Source organism: Myripristis murdjan, chromosome 16 (assembly GCF_902150065.1).
Source record: "Myripristis murdjan chromosome 16, fMyrMur1.1, whole genome shotgun sequence".
Lineage (NCBI taxonomy): Eukaryota > Metazoa > Chordata > Actinopteri > Holocentriformes > Holocentridae > Myripristis > Myripristis murdjan.
This window is the reverse complement of record NC_043995.1, coordinates 23,549,882-23,562,789: the sequence shown is the minus strand read 5'-3', so window position 1 is coordinate 23,562,789 and position 12,908 is coordinate 23,549,882.

Here is a 12,908-nt window from a genome sequence, read left to right as displayed (position 1 = left end):
ATTTGATTGCTCCACATACAAAATGAATTGAGGGCGAATCAGTAAGTAAGTAAACAGCAATCAGAATGTAGCTGGTTCCTGTATCCATCCCATGGAGTTGCTACTCACCTGTGCACAATCACCTTCTGTTGGTTCTCTGTGGTTATCTTTCCTTTGACAGCTACAGAAAAAATACAAAAGCCTAGTGACATTTAAAGGAATTGAGACAAGCCTCTCCAATATTATAACAAATACTGTGATTATAAGCCAGCATCCTTAATTTTAAGTATACCTAAATTCTAAATAAACACATGATTTTCATTCAGCTGTTGCAAAATAATTTAACGTAGCTAGCTACCATAGCTTTATCTGCCCGAATGTCCGCTATTTTCCTTAAGAGTGAGGTCTGCAAACTGTTAAGCTCCCAATAAATAAGATCTTCCTCAGGCAAATATAAAAGATGCACCCTGCATTGATTTTTTTTTTTTTTTTTTTTTTTTTTCCAAGCACCTGAATAATTTGCCTGGATGTACACACACTTGGTCCCTCCTCTGTTGCCAGCCTACATCTCACCTGTGCAGTAACATCATGGTCATTCATGTATTGTTCTCCTCTGCTCCTTCTGTCGACAGTACAGAAAAAAAGTCCCAATCAGTGTTGGAACTTGGACTAAAAGATGTGTGACAACGCTGATAATGTATTTAAGCTAAACCTGTGTTGAACACTTTTTTAATTAACAGAAGAATGAAAAGAGACCAGGGGTGTATGACATTATACAAAAATATTATAAAACATACAGACTTTAGGTGTTTGAGTAGCCTTTTTAGTTGAATTAGATTTATCACATATTGCTACATATTGAAACAACAAAACATTGTTTATTATTGCCTAATTTACATTTATGAGTGAGGAATTTTGCCAATACACCTGTGCTGGACATGCTGCCTGCTTGCATAAAAAATAGACGTCACCTTGCTTCACACCTGGCATCTTTAGATTCAACAGAAGACGCTGAATGTTTTCATGTATGCTATGTGTATATTCATTAGTTGCACTCACTCCTCTTATGTAGTACCTGATGGAGCCTATCTAGCTTTACCTAAAATATCTGACAGAAATTTCAGGGGTGCTGCATGCACTCTGTCAGATTAATGTTACCTTACTGTGCTATTTAGGCCTACTTGTTAGCTCAACATTTTAACACAGCTGTCTGTCAGACTGTTGTAACTACAGCACTTGGGTCTCTGAGGGTTGTTGGATCGTGCGCCGAAAATGTTACTTAAGCTGTCTGTTGGACCTTTGAAGATCTCTAACAATATTGTTCCTATGAGGCTGCAGTCATCTTTCCCACCTGAAAGTGTATCCGTTAAACCCTGCTGTGTCCCGGGAGTGCTGTTGTTGCAGACTGGTGCAGCTAGTTGTGTGCTCCCCAGTTGGCTAGGCTCATGTAGTCTGCCAGAGCAACTGTCTGCCAGGATCTGCAGATTAGTTTCATTAATTTTGCCACACACATGGCAGTCTGCAAAACCCACTGTCTGCAAAAAAAATAAATAAATAAAATAAAATAAAAAATAAATCCAAACTATCAGTTGAGGAAATCACAGCTTCAACTGTAATTCCTGTTAGAATTAATTTTGAAACATTCAAATGTGAAATCTATGTGCTTTCTGGTTGAAAAAAAAGGAACATTTAGTTGCCAGGCCTATTATTTTGAACAGTCAGAATTCTTTGTTTTTAGACAGGCATCTCTGGCATGCTGATGAACCCACAAATCACCTACAGTAGACAGTTACCAAACACAGGTGCAGCAATAGTAATTAACAGCAGATTACCTGACAGTGTAACAAAACAAAATGTATTTTCTTGTTAGATGGAGATGGATTTCTCTTTATTTCACTGTCGATGTTTGAAGATATGTGGTCATTTTGTTAGGTGTGAGCTACATGAAATTAAATAAAAAAATGATTTGTAAAAAAAAGCAGCTTCACTTAACACCAGGGGAAGAAACAAAGCTTAACATGCATCTCATCAAGCTATGTTTTCCACCTATAATTTGAGTGTGAATGGCTCTGCTTCCTTCAAATTGTGCAAATTACTCTGAGCAGAGCAATACAATGGCAACAATAGCATTTGGGGAAACTCTCATCAAGTACATTTTAAACTTTTCGTGCATAGTAGGCTATAGTTAATCTAAATTATCCCCAGTGGAATACAGGCACTTATTAATTTTCTTGCTGATTATCCTGATGAGGGTCACATTGGGGCAAACAAAGCTGCCCAGATGTCGTTTCCCCCTACAGCATGTCCTGGGGGGTATTCCAAGGCCAACTGGGAAACATAGTCTCTCCAGTGAGTCTCTGTGTATGCCCAGAGGTCTCTTCCCAGTTGTTGGAACATGGCACACCTCCAAAACAAGGCACACAGCGGGGCATCCTTACCAGGTGCCCCTACCACCTCAACCAGCTCCTCGCAATGTCAAAGAACAGCAGCTCAACTCCAAGGTCCTCCCGGATCACTGAGCTCCTCACCTTGTCACGGAGAGTGAGCCAAGCCACCCTGCAGAGAAACCTCGTTTCAGATGCTTCAGCCCATGATATGATTCTCTCGGTCACTACCCAAAGCTTTTGTCCATAGGTGAGAGTCAGAACAAAGTGGTAAATCTAGAGCTTTGTTTTCTGGCTTGCCTGTCTCTTTACCACCACGGTCCGATGAATGCCTGTATTGCTGTGGCATTCCCCACTACAGCAGGATACAGAAAGAAACAGTAAAACAAGTTTACATTTTTTACATCATTGTCCTTATGACTTGTCTTATTTTACAAAGGTTGGCCTAGAGCAGCACATCAATTGTGACAGCGCCATGGTCCAACCGCGCATGTAATTGAAACAATCGATTACAATTTCATAAACACAAATGTGCATAAAGCACAGCACAGAGAAAATGGCAGCCTCTGTTGGTTGAGTGATCAGAACTGCATGCCTATCAATCTCGCAGTCTCCCCTCAGGCTTGTTTATTGTTTTCCTATTGAATGGTGGATAGGAAGGCATTGCACAGGTCCTCTATCATCTATCAGGAGAAGCAGGTCCAAAGCTCTGCCTTAGAATCAGTTATCTCAATTCAACAGAATAAAAAGGTCTTCTATGACAGGTTAAAACCATGTCTGAGATCAATGAGTGAAATGAAGCCCTGACAGAAAAAAAAAAAAACAGTGACTGAATGTTTGAAATTTCATTTACTTGTGCGACTTTGATGGGAATCACAATATAAGCCATCTGTGATCACTAAATGTGAAAATGAGCCTATGAAAAGAATACGAGGAACCTTCCATGTAGCCTTTCAATTCCAGCCTCTCAGAGACATTATAATAGGAAATAATTTTCCAAAATTGTAGATCATGTTCCTCTCTTTGCAGCAATAAACTGCACTATGTCCGGGCTGTGCTTTTGAAATAATGCTAACTTGTTTTGGCCGCATTTTTCAATGTGTTGCACAGGCTATGGCTAAATGTGAAAATTACAAAATTGAACTGTGACACACAGCATGGATTTTGCCTGCACTCTGAAATGTTGGAGAGGTAGAAATCTATTAAAAAAAACTCATGATGTGTTAAATCTGTTAGTTATGAGTGTGGGCCCTTCATGATTTTTCCTTAATGTGGACACACCCTGCTCCTTCCACATTCCCGTGATTCCCAGAAAATTTGCTCTGTCCATGGTATGTGAAGCCCATCTCTCTTGCTATTTTTCTTTAATTCTCTTTTCCTTACTATCCTCTCTCTCTCTCTCTCTCTCTCTCTCTCTCTCTGCCTTTCCTGGTGTTAAATTACATGGGAATAGGTAATGAGAACATTTCATGCCAGGAGCATTAGTAACGATGATAATTAATGTCCATTTTCTTTTGGATCAGCTAAATATTAGGAATCAGGCAGAATTATCTCCCTGTATCAAATCACATTAATCAACATTGGAGGCCACCTGCTAATCACGGTTCCGCATTCCCTATCCTGAAAATTGGAAAGAGGAATTGCATGAATGCATAAGGAACTCCTGAAATCAAATGTGGTGATGAGTATTCAGATTTCACAAGTGGGGGAAGGCTATGATTTCCGAGAGACTTTGCAAGCAAACAGCTATAACAAAGGCAGCCGTGTTGGAATATGTTTGGTATAGATGCTGTTTTTATTGAAGGGAAATCCACCCTAAAAGCCTCAGCTGCTGTCAAAAATCAGTTATTGGTACCTTGGGTTTCTGTTGGTCATATATTTTTCTTATTCTCGTGAATCACATTGAGATATTTTTAGTGCAGCCACACTGGAAATTAGTTGCAGCCATCTTAAACATCAGCAGTCAGATTGTGGTGTCAGTCCCTGAGAATCAAAGAACAGGGGCTTTTCTCTTGGCTTGCCATTTTACATCGACATTCAATAGTCATACAGGGAGAAATCCATTTTAAAATAGGAAGAGATACCAATTTCTCCACCAACTATAGATCATAATGCAATGCAGCCACAAAGCATGTGGCATGACTCTCAATATCTCTGAGCAATAAAAAATAACAGCCCATTCATGACAAAAAAATAAATAAAAACCCACTGGAATGCACTGCAGATTGATAATTTCTAAGAGAGTACGAGTGTGTTCGTGAAGAATGCTCCATTTCCTCTCCTAACGATGTTTTTGGTTGCACGTGGTGTTATGCTGATCATGAAAAGGTGCTGAAGATTTTTTTTTCCCCCACATTGTTTGAACTCGTGCCACCTCTCCCTGCCAGCGCAATCCTCCCAGAATCCCATGGTGCAGGTGTTGCCAGCCAGCATATGCAAGATGGAAACCACACCCTCTGCAATCCTCCAAAACCTCGTGCAGCCGAAACAGCTCAGGATGAGACCAGGCAATTGCTCTGCGCCAGGACTCTGATTAAGGAAGCAATAAGTCAGCCAGAGAATGCTCCACAGCTATCAATGGCTGGATTTACACTAGACTGTATTTATGCTGCAACATGTTATCAAGGAAGTGGAGGAGAAGCTGATGTGTGGTGCACTGTAGATAACGATGTTTTGCCGTGGTAGACTTTTCCCCACGGAGGGCACGTTGACTTTTGTCTCTGAGGATGGAGAATATTCAGATGTGGGTCATTCTGGACTGTGTGTCAGATTATCTGAGGCCATGTGGCTAAGGACGAGGTTTGCAGCAGTTATTGGTGACGTGGGAGTAATCATAGAGGATTTGGAGGAACAGGAGTCTTATTTTAGAGTTATTGATTTTTCACTGCCACTGGCAATGTTAAGTGCAGGAGGAATTTCAACCCCCAACTATTTTTTTGGAGAGTAATAGAGCTACTCCAGCAGCTACAGTGGCATACTCATTCAAAATTGCCTCCCTTAAAACACTTGTAGATATTTTGGGATAACTTCAGACCCTAGTTGTCTTCATTGCTCATTGGCTGTGTTTTGTTGCCAGTTCAATTTACATGTCATGCATCTGGTACACATTCTGACAAGCATAAAAACACACAGCACTGTGAAAACCCCAGGCTTCCAGTGGAAAGCTGCACAAGGAGCTTTTCTAATTTCTTGCCTTTATCTGATCCTTTCCATTTTCTGGATCACTGCACACATTCAGTGGTATAGAATAACCCCAACCATCACTGCCCACTTGCTCTAGCCTCTGCTGCTTTCCCTTCCTATTTTTGATTTCTGGAAAATCCAGGCAAATGCTCCTCCAAGACTCTCCCGCTTCGCCAGCATCCCTCGATCTCCCCCATACCTCCACACCAATGGAAAATGCTAGGCTGAGGACTCAAAGCCATCTTCAAAGAGCAGTTCACCAGGAAGGAGATCTGCATATATTTTGATGCATTTCGTGTATGAAGTGTGGCGCGAGCAACGGCAGAAATTCTGTTAAGACATTTCCAAGACAGCATAAGGACAGAATGAGGTCTGCTTGAAAAACAAGGTGGTATCTATCACCACCATGCATCCATCTGTCATAATCCATATATTGTGTGTGCACTGGTATCTGTATTTTTTCTGCATTTTCCCAATGTAACATAAAAAAAAAAACAGGAGTATGCTGTGTAGTTTCACCCAAGTCAGTATCTCAAAATGCCTATCAGATTTATTTCTTTTTGTTCAGTCATATTTCTGACACTGAATGGAGCGACAACAAAGCAATAATTTGTTTTTACCTGTTCATAATGTAAAAGGCAAGACATAAATTAGTTTATTGGTTTAGCTGTTTATTAGTTTAAGGATCCTCATTAGCACAGGCAAGATTAGGTAAACATGATAGCTATTTTCTTCAAAGATTTGCTCTCCACTCTGCTTGCAAAGACAATTACAGTAAATTAGCAGGGGCAGATAATTCAATAGGCTCGAATGTCAGAGCCAGGGAATAGCAGCACCGCTGAGCAACATGTGACGACACTGCTTCACCGTGGGTTGAATTCATCATGTCCTTGTGAGCACTGAACATGGTCAGAGGTGTTCTTGAAGATGCAGCGGTATAACCGCACGCTGCCCAGTCTCATCTCCCTCACAGGCCAGAGACGAGGGCTCTGCGGAGGTCACAGACCGTGCTGCACCAATTACTTCCATATCAGGAATCATCTGCTGGCTACTGTAATGCTAATTAGCCAGTGATCACCTTAAGAGCGTGGCAGACTTTTGATGGAGAGCCGTGGGAGTCACTGGTCTCATCAATGTGACGACGCGGCTGACTGAAGTCATGTCCTGTTGGGTTTCAGTTCACTCCGGCAGGAATACGCTGACGGAGGTATATACATCCTGAAGCTCTCATTCCTCCTCTGAGCTCTGAGAGAAATCTTCTTCATGTGGAGTGTTGCAGTGAAGCTGCAGGGTTGTCAGTGTCCTATCTTGTATTTTAAAAAGCTATCAGTTTTTCCTGCATGCAGAGAGAGCTGTAAAGGCAGCAGCATCTTTGTGTATAAGCGGCCCTACAATCTCTAAACCTTCTGCTCAGTTTTAAATGATGTATTTTTCAATCCAAGCCATATTAAAATGTTTATTATATGAGAAGACAAGATGAGGAGGAGACAAGATGGTGTCAGTCATGGACTTTCTCATGTCAAATTTACTGCTAAAAGCCTCCAAAATGTGGGTTTTTAACAGGTAGGCTCTACAACATTGTTAGCTCTGAAAACGTGTGCTATTGTGTTGTTGCAGGGCGAGTTCCAACAAGTAAAGGCAAAGGGCAAAGGCAAGTTTATTTGTATAACACATATCATACACAACGGCAATCCAAGGTGCTTTACATAAGGCATTTACAACCATAGAGAAACGGAAAAAGAAAGAAAAAATGCAACAAACAAAATAAATCAAATGGAAAAATGAGAAAGTAAAAAGTACATAGGAAATATGAAGTCACAGTGCAAATAAAACCTGTCTAATTTAACTTGTAGAACAGAGATGTCAGAAATATGGCCCGTGGGCCGGATTTGGCCCATGATCACGTCTCATCTGGTCCCCCATGTGTTTTGGAGGAAAAGGGGTAAACAAACAAACAAACATATTATTAAGTATGAGTAAGTCTTAGTAGAATGGGCTGAAAGTAAAGGAGAAAACAGCAGGCTAGTTGCTGCATTGATGGTTGTATGTTATGTTAGCAAACCTGATGACAAAAAAGCAAAAGGTTGCCATGTTATGTAGAATTTTTCAAGAAAGATGGAAAGAGCAGATACTTTCCTCTGGGAGGTAAATGCTGAACCTGTATACTATGTGTTTGTTGCATCTCTCTCTTCTGCTTAATGTAATCCTACATTATGTGTTATTTCCATGAGCCAACGTGCAATTTCTCATTGATCGGTGGGCTACAAATTGACTGATTTGATTTAACAAATCAGAAAACAGCCTAAAATAGCCATGTGTTGACTCATTACGATCATTACGATCTCATTTGCGATCTATGTAAAGTTTAGACACTATGGGCTCTAGTTTCCCGGCGCAGCACGGGGTGGCGCATTGAGGCGAACCCCGCGCAGAGCTAGTTTTGACCGGCGAAACGGGAGAGGCGGACAGTTTCCAAGTTTCGTGCGCCGAGATGGGAGTGGCGGCACAGCAGGGGGAGGTGCCGACAGATTCAGTTTGGCGCAGTGACAGTTTCGTGCCAAAAAGCTTCCCCGAGGTGCGCCAAAAGCTCGCCATCTGAAACCACGGCTACTTTCAGCGCAAGGCGCAGCGCAGCCGGCGCAGTCAAAGTTTGGCTGACTGGCGCACATTACCAAAACCTCACAATCAGCACAAACGGTGCCAATCTCCTTTGATCTGACATCAGTTGTGACGGGACAGTTGATATATGTATGTGCTGATTGTGATCGTAGCATTGAATAGTGTTTTTTTTCGGTATTTATTGCATTGTTCATGTGTCTGACATTCCGGAAGCCTGCCTGTGAGTTTTTGGTGACGTGTCCGCACTGATCGCCGGTCTCCGCTCCACGCCGGTCTCCTGGGCTCTGCTCCGCCTGCGGCAATAGACCATGTCAGCTTTGTAAACTTTCATTATGCCTTCACGCAGCGCATTTTAAAGGCGAGGACAGGGGCTCATTTGATTGGTTAAATGTGAATCGGCTGTGTCAAACCCACTCCACGCCTTCTCTCCTCCCCTCCGCCGGTAGGAGGGACGGCGGAGTACTTGCGCCACCGAGAACGGCGTGCCAAACTTGGAAAATCCGCCTGGCCACACCCAGTTGGCGAAGCACATCTGCGCTACGCCCCCGCCTCGCCAGGTCTGCGAAACTAGAGCCCTATGAATCTTCATGGACTGGTCGTACCAGAATCGTGACAATAATGTTACTTCAGGGGAAAGCTCAGTCAGCCCTGCTGGAATGGATCACTGTGGAAAATGCAGCCTTTAAAACTTTGCCTCATCACAGTTATTGACTTTCAGGAACTCTCAAATCTTGGTGGATTAAGATAGCACTCAAGAATAAAACTAAATAATAAAATATCCATTCTTAACTGGGTTTATCATCCCTTTAAGCATTTATGATGACACATCGCCTTGAATGCATCCACAACATTCTCCTGCAGCAGCATTTTGTACGTTTCTGACAAGCAATAACATGGGATTTACGGTGTCAACTTGGGAGATATAATGCTCACAAAGAGAAGAAACTTTGAATCTTCTATCATGAGGAATGCCATAAAATAAAGAAATAAATAACGACATCAGTAAAAGGGGGACATATATTTTCCTGAGCTGACACCATGTTCAGTTTCACAGGACAGAAATTCAGAGGTCCAAGTTCAAATTGAGGCAACAGAAGCAAGCAAGTAAGGACGGTAATATATGCTAAATAAACCTGTTGGAAAGCAACATTTGCAACCGTTTTTAGGGGTGGACAAATTGAGGATGTATTTGACTTTGCTGTGAGATTCACATTTTGAAAAAGGACATAATGGGCATATGAAAATAATTTTTTCAAGCCCTGTTGCATTGTGTTGAGGCTGGAGCACAGAGGTAGGTCTCTCATGATTAAAGCTAACAATGAGGTATTGCTATAATAATATGACAATAAATGATGGGTATCAACATTTCAACTCCTTTCTTTTATCGAACAGTGAAGAACTTGAAAACTCCTTCTTGGAGTTCATATCCAACATGGCCAAATCGACATGCCATTCAATAAATGCCAGTTGGATGGGTAACGTCAGGTAATTTGATGAACTGAACAGACTTTTAAGTCAGGCATGGTTGACTCATTTATCCCTGAAGAATATAAAACATTATGGTAACTGCTCATTTGGTTGCGTCAGTGTAATTGCACTGTATTGCTCTCTTCATTCATTGCAAATATGTTATCTGTTTATTCCAGAGCTGCCAGGATGTCGTGGAAGTAAACAGCTGTTCTACATTTAACACTGTCATGAGCAAAATGCACAATGAGTCATTGTCAAGGTGTATTTACTCTTCATTTGTGAGAGATAAGAAGCAAAATTTGAATGTCTGAGTTTTCAATACCTGCATTACAACAGCGGGGGTTCTCTGAATATTAAACTCTGTAATGAGAAAAAAGTATGCCTATTTCATTTCAATTTGAGAGTACCATGGATGAATTTTTAGAGTGATTTGTGTACCATGCTAAGTGGTGCACTGCCCTGCTATTCTAGCCTATGTTCGGCTGTGGCATTGTTCATTAAAATCCCCTGAGAAACAATTAAAACTTTGGAAAATACTCCAGATGGCATAATGGATTTGGATTTCCTCTCCCTCTCACATTAAGGCCTACTTTGTGGACGCAAAGATGCATGCAGTGGACCTGGCAAATTCTAGTTAATTAGGGGGTTATATACTGTATTTTTTCATGGCTGCTCAGAGGCACAGTTGAAAAAAAAAAAAAGCAGACAGAAGTCAAACTGCAAACATTGCACGAATTGTAAGTCATGAGGGTTTCTTTGTGTCAACTGTTGCCTGTGGTGCTGTCCATTCCTAAGCTCTTTTTAAAATTACTCCTCCTTACCTCCTTCTAAGGCCAATCTTTCCACCATTAAGCCGACAGATTTACTCCTGTGATTTAATTCAATCAATTAGAAAGGGCAATGAGATATATTCCAGCCATGAGACAAAGGTCCACATCATTCCTCCTGCGCTCCGTCCGACCAAAACAATTATACAAATGACCTTTGAACACATTACCTTATTTACTTCATTAGGTTAAGTGCTTCCTCAGAGCTAGACAGCCAGAGAATCTCCTTTTTACCTCCGACTTGGCTACTTTTGCAGTTTTCTTAAAAAAAAAAAAAAAAAATGCTGAAAATATAAGGGTCAAAAGTCATCCTGCACCAGCATATCAGTCATTCTACATCCAGACCTATAGCCAGTCATTATATTTATACGCTCTTATTGAAAAATTACCTTGATGTCAGCAAATGCATTTGTCATTTCTCTTATTGTAAACTCTAGAGGGGAGTGCAGTGTTTGGGGGGGAAAGTGGTTAGTTGTGAATATAGACTGTCACTGCTGGGAGAGCAAGAGGGAACGAAATGAGAGAAAACAGGTACATCTCCCCCAGGTCTATAATCCTGAGATTACTGTTTGCTCTGGGGCCTGTCTGACTGCACTCTGGGCCGCCTGCGCTTCACTTCTAATCTCCTCGGCCCCAGCTGTCCAAGAATTGATTTGAAGATTCTCTGAATCAATTACTCTCCTGTCCAAGGTCTCATTGCCTGAGAGATATACTCACACATGCATGGGGGGACGTGCACGCACACACATACACACGAAAACAAATGCACACACACACACACACAAACACCCACACTCACCCACACACACACGAAAACAAACGCAGACACACACACACACACACACACACACACACACACATCCCTAACCCATGTATCCATGTAACCAATGAACTCTAACACACATATACACAGAGATTGTACTTGCACAACCTCTTAGACACCACTCTTGAACCAGACGCTGTATCTTTTTGTGGGACATTAGGCAAGACGGTTGGTGGCCATCGACTGGTCTCACAAAAGCCCCAGTATCTTAAAAGTTCTCGCTCTTTTTTAATATGCTTGTCTTTCTTTTATACTGAAATGAGTTTGTATTTTTTCTTTTATTGACATATCTTGAGTGGTTTTCTATTAGTACCATGTTACAATCTCTTGTGGAGTGATGGATGTAATACCCTGCGGTATATTTGTTTCTTTGGATAATACGAATTAATGCAAGGTACTGAGGTATACACTTTGTTTCAAATGTGCACATGACATGTTATTTGGTGTACATTGTTTATTGTCTGCATATGTATATTTAAGGAAAAATACTACCTATTTCAACTTAAGTCTGCGTTTCAAATGTGGGCACACTTGTTTGCTGGGTTTTCTATGTTTTTTTTTTTTTTTTCATTGTCATGGTTACTAAGTGAATTCAGCTCTTTTGGTGAGAACAAGGAGTGACAGGTAAAAGTTAACAGGAGAAGAAGGAAAAACAAACGTGTGTGTGTGTGCCATGTTAAGGGATAAAGCCAACTACTCTGGTGGTGAAACCTTTGCCACTACTAAGATAAGAGAGTAAATTGTAATTGTATTTCTGTGCTTGACTTTTTACATTTTTACAAACTGAAAGTTAGGATGCTGCAGGAGCTGCCCAGTTGTTCCTTCAACTCGGTCGCCTGACTAAGAGTCGCCGTGTGGACCAACAAGTTATGCAGGGCTGGAGTGACAGAAACCGTGTGAATAAAACTACCATGGACTGCTGCCTCTCGCCTCCTGGAGTGTGTGTTTCCTCTGCCATGTCGATTGCAAGGCCATAGGTTTCGTTTTAACATTGGTATGTACATTTTTTTGGTGTTTGTCAGATGACCAGTAGGCATGTGTGTGTACTTGCTCTCTCGCTTCCATTTTCCCGCTGTCATACACACATGCATGCTCATACACACACATAGACCTTGATTCTGCAAAAAAAAAAAAAATGTTTTATTCAGTAGCCTATATATTTGCTTATGCAGCTCGCCAAAAAAATAAATAAATAAATAAATAAATAAAAAATTGTGTATTTTCTGATTTTAAAAACACCCAATTTTAAAGTCTCTGTATCTCAGTGTGTTTTGGGTCAGGCTGGATTGGCTCATTACCCATGTCCATGTCACTAAACCAACCCTCACCTGCCTCTGAGTCCTGGTCAGTCTGTTCTCATTGTCTACCTCCTGGAGACAAAGCACAACAATATAAATGTCTTGTGTATCTACAAATGCAGAAAACACTTGATCAGACAGATCCAGGCAGAGGCTTTTTTTAACCAACAACTTATGCTGATCAGTAATCTGAATGTGTAGCCTTATCACTGTCAGACCTCACCTTTTGTGTCCTGTGTGCTCTCCTGATAACCTTGATGTTTCCTGCAAGTTATATGAGTTGGTGTATAATAAGAACAAAGTAAGCCTCTCTAAACCAAAAAAT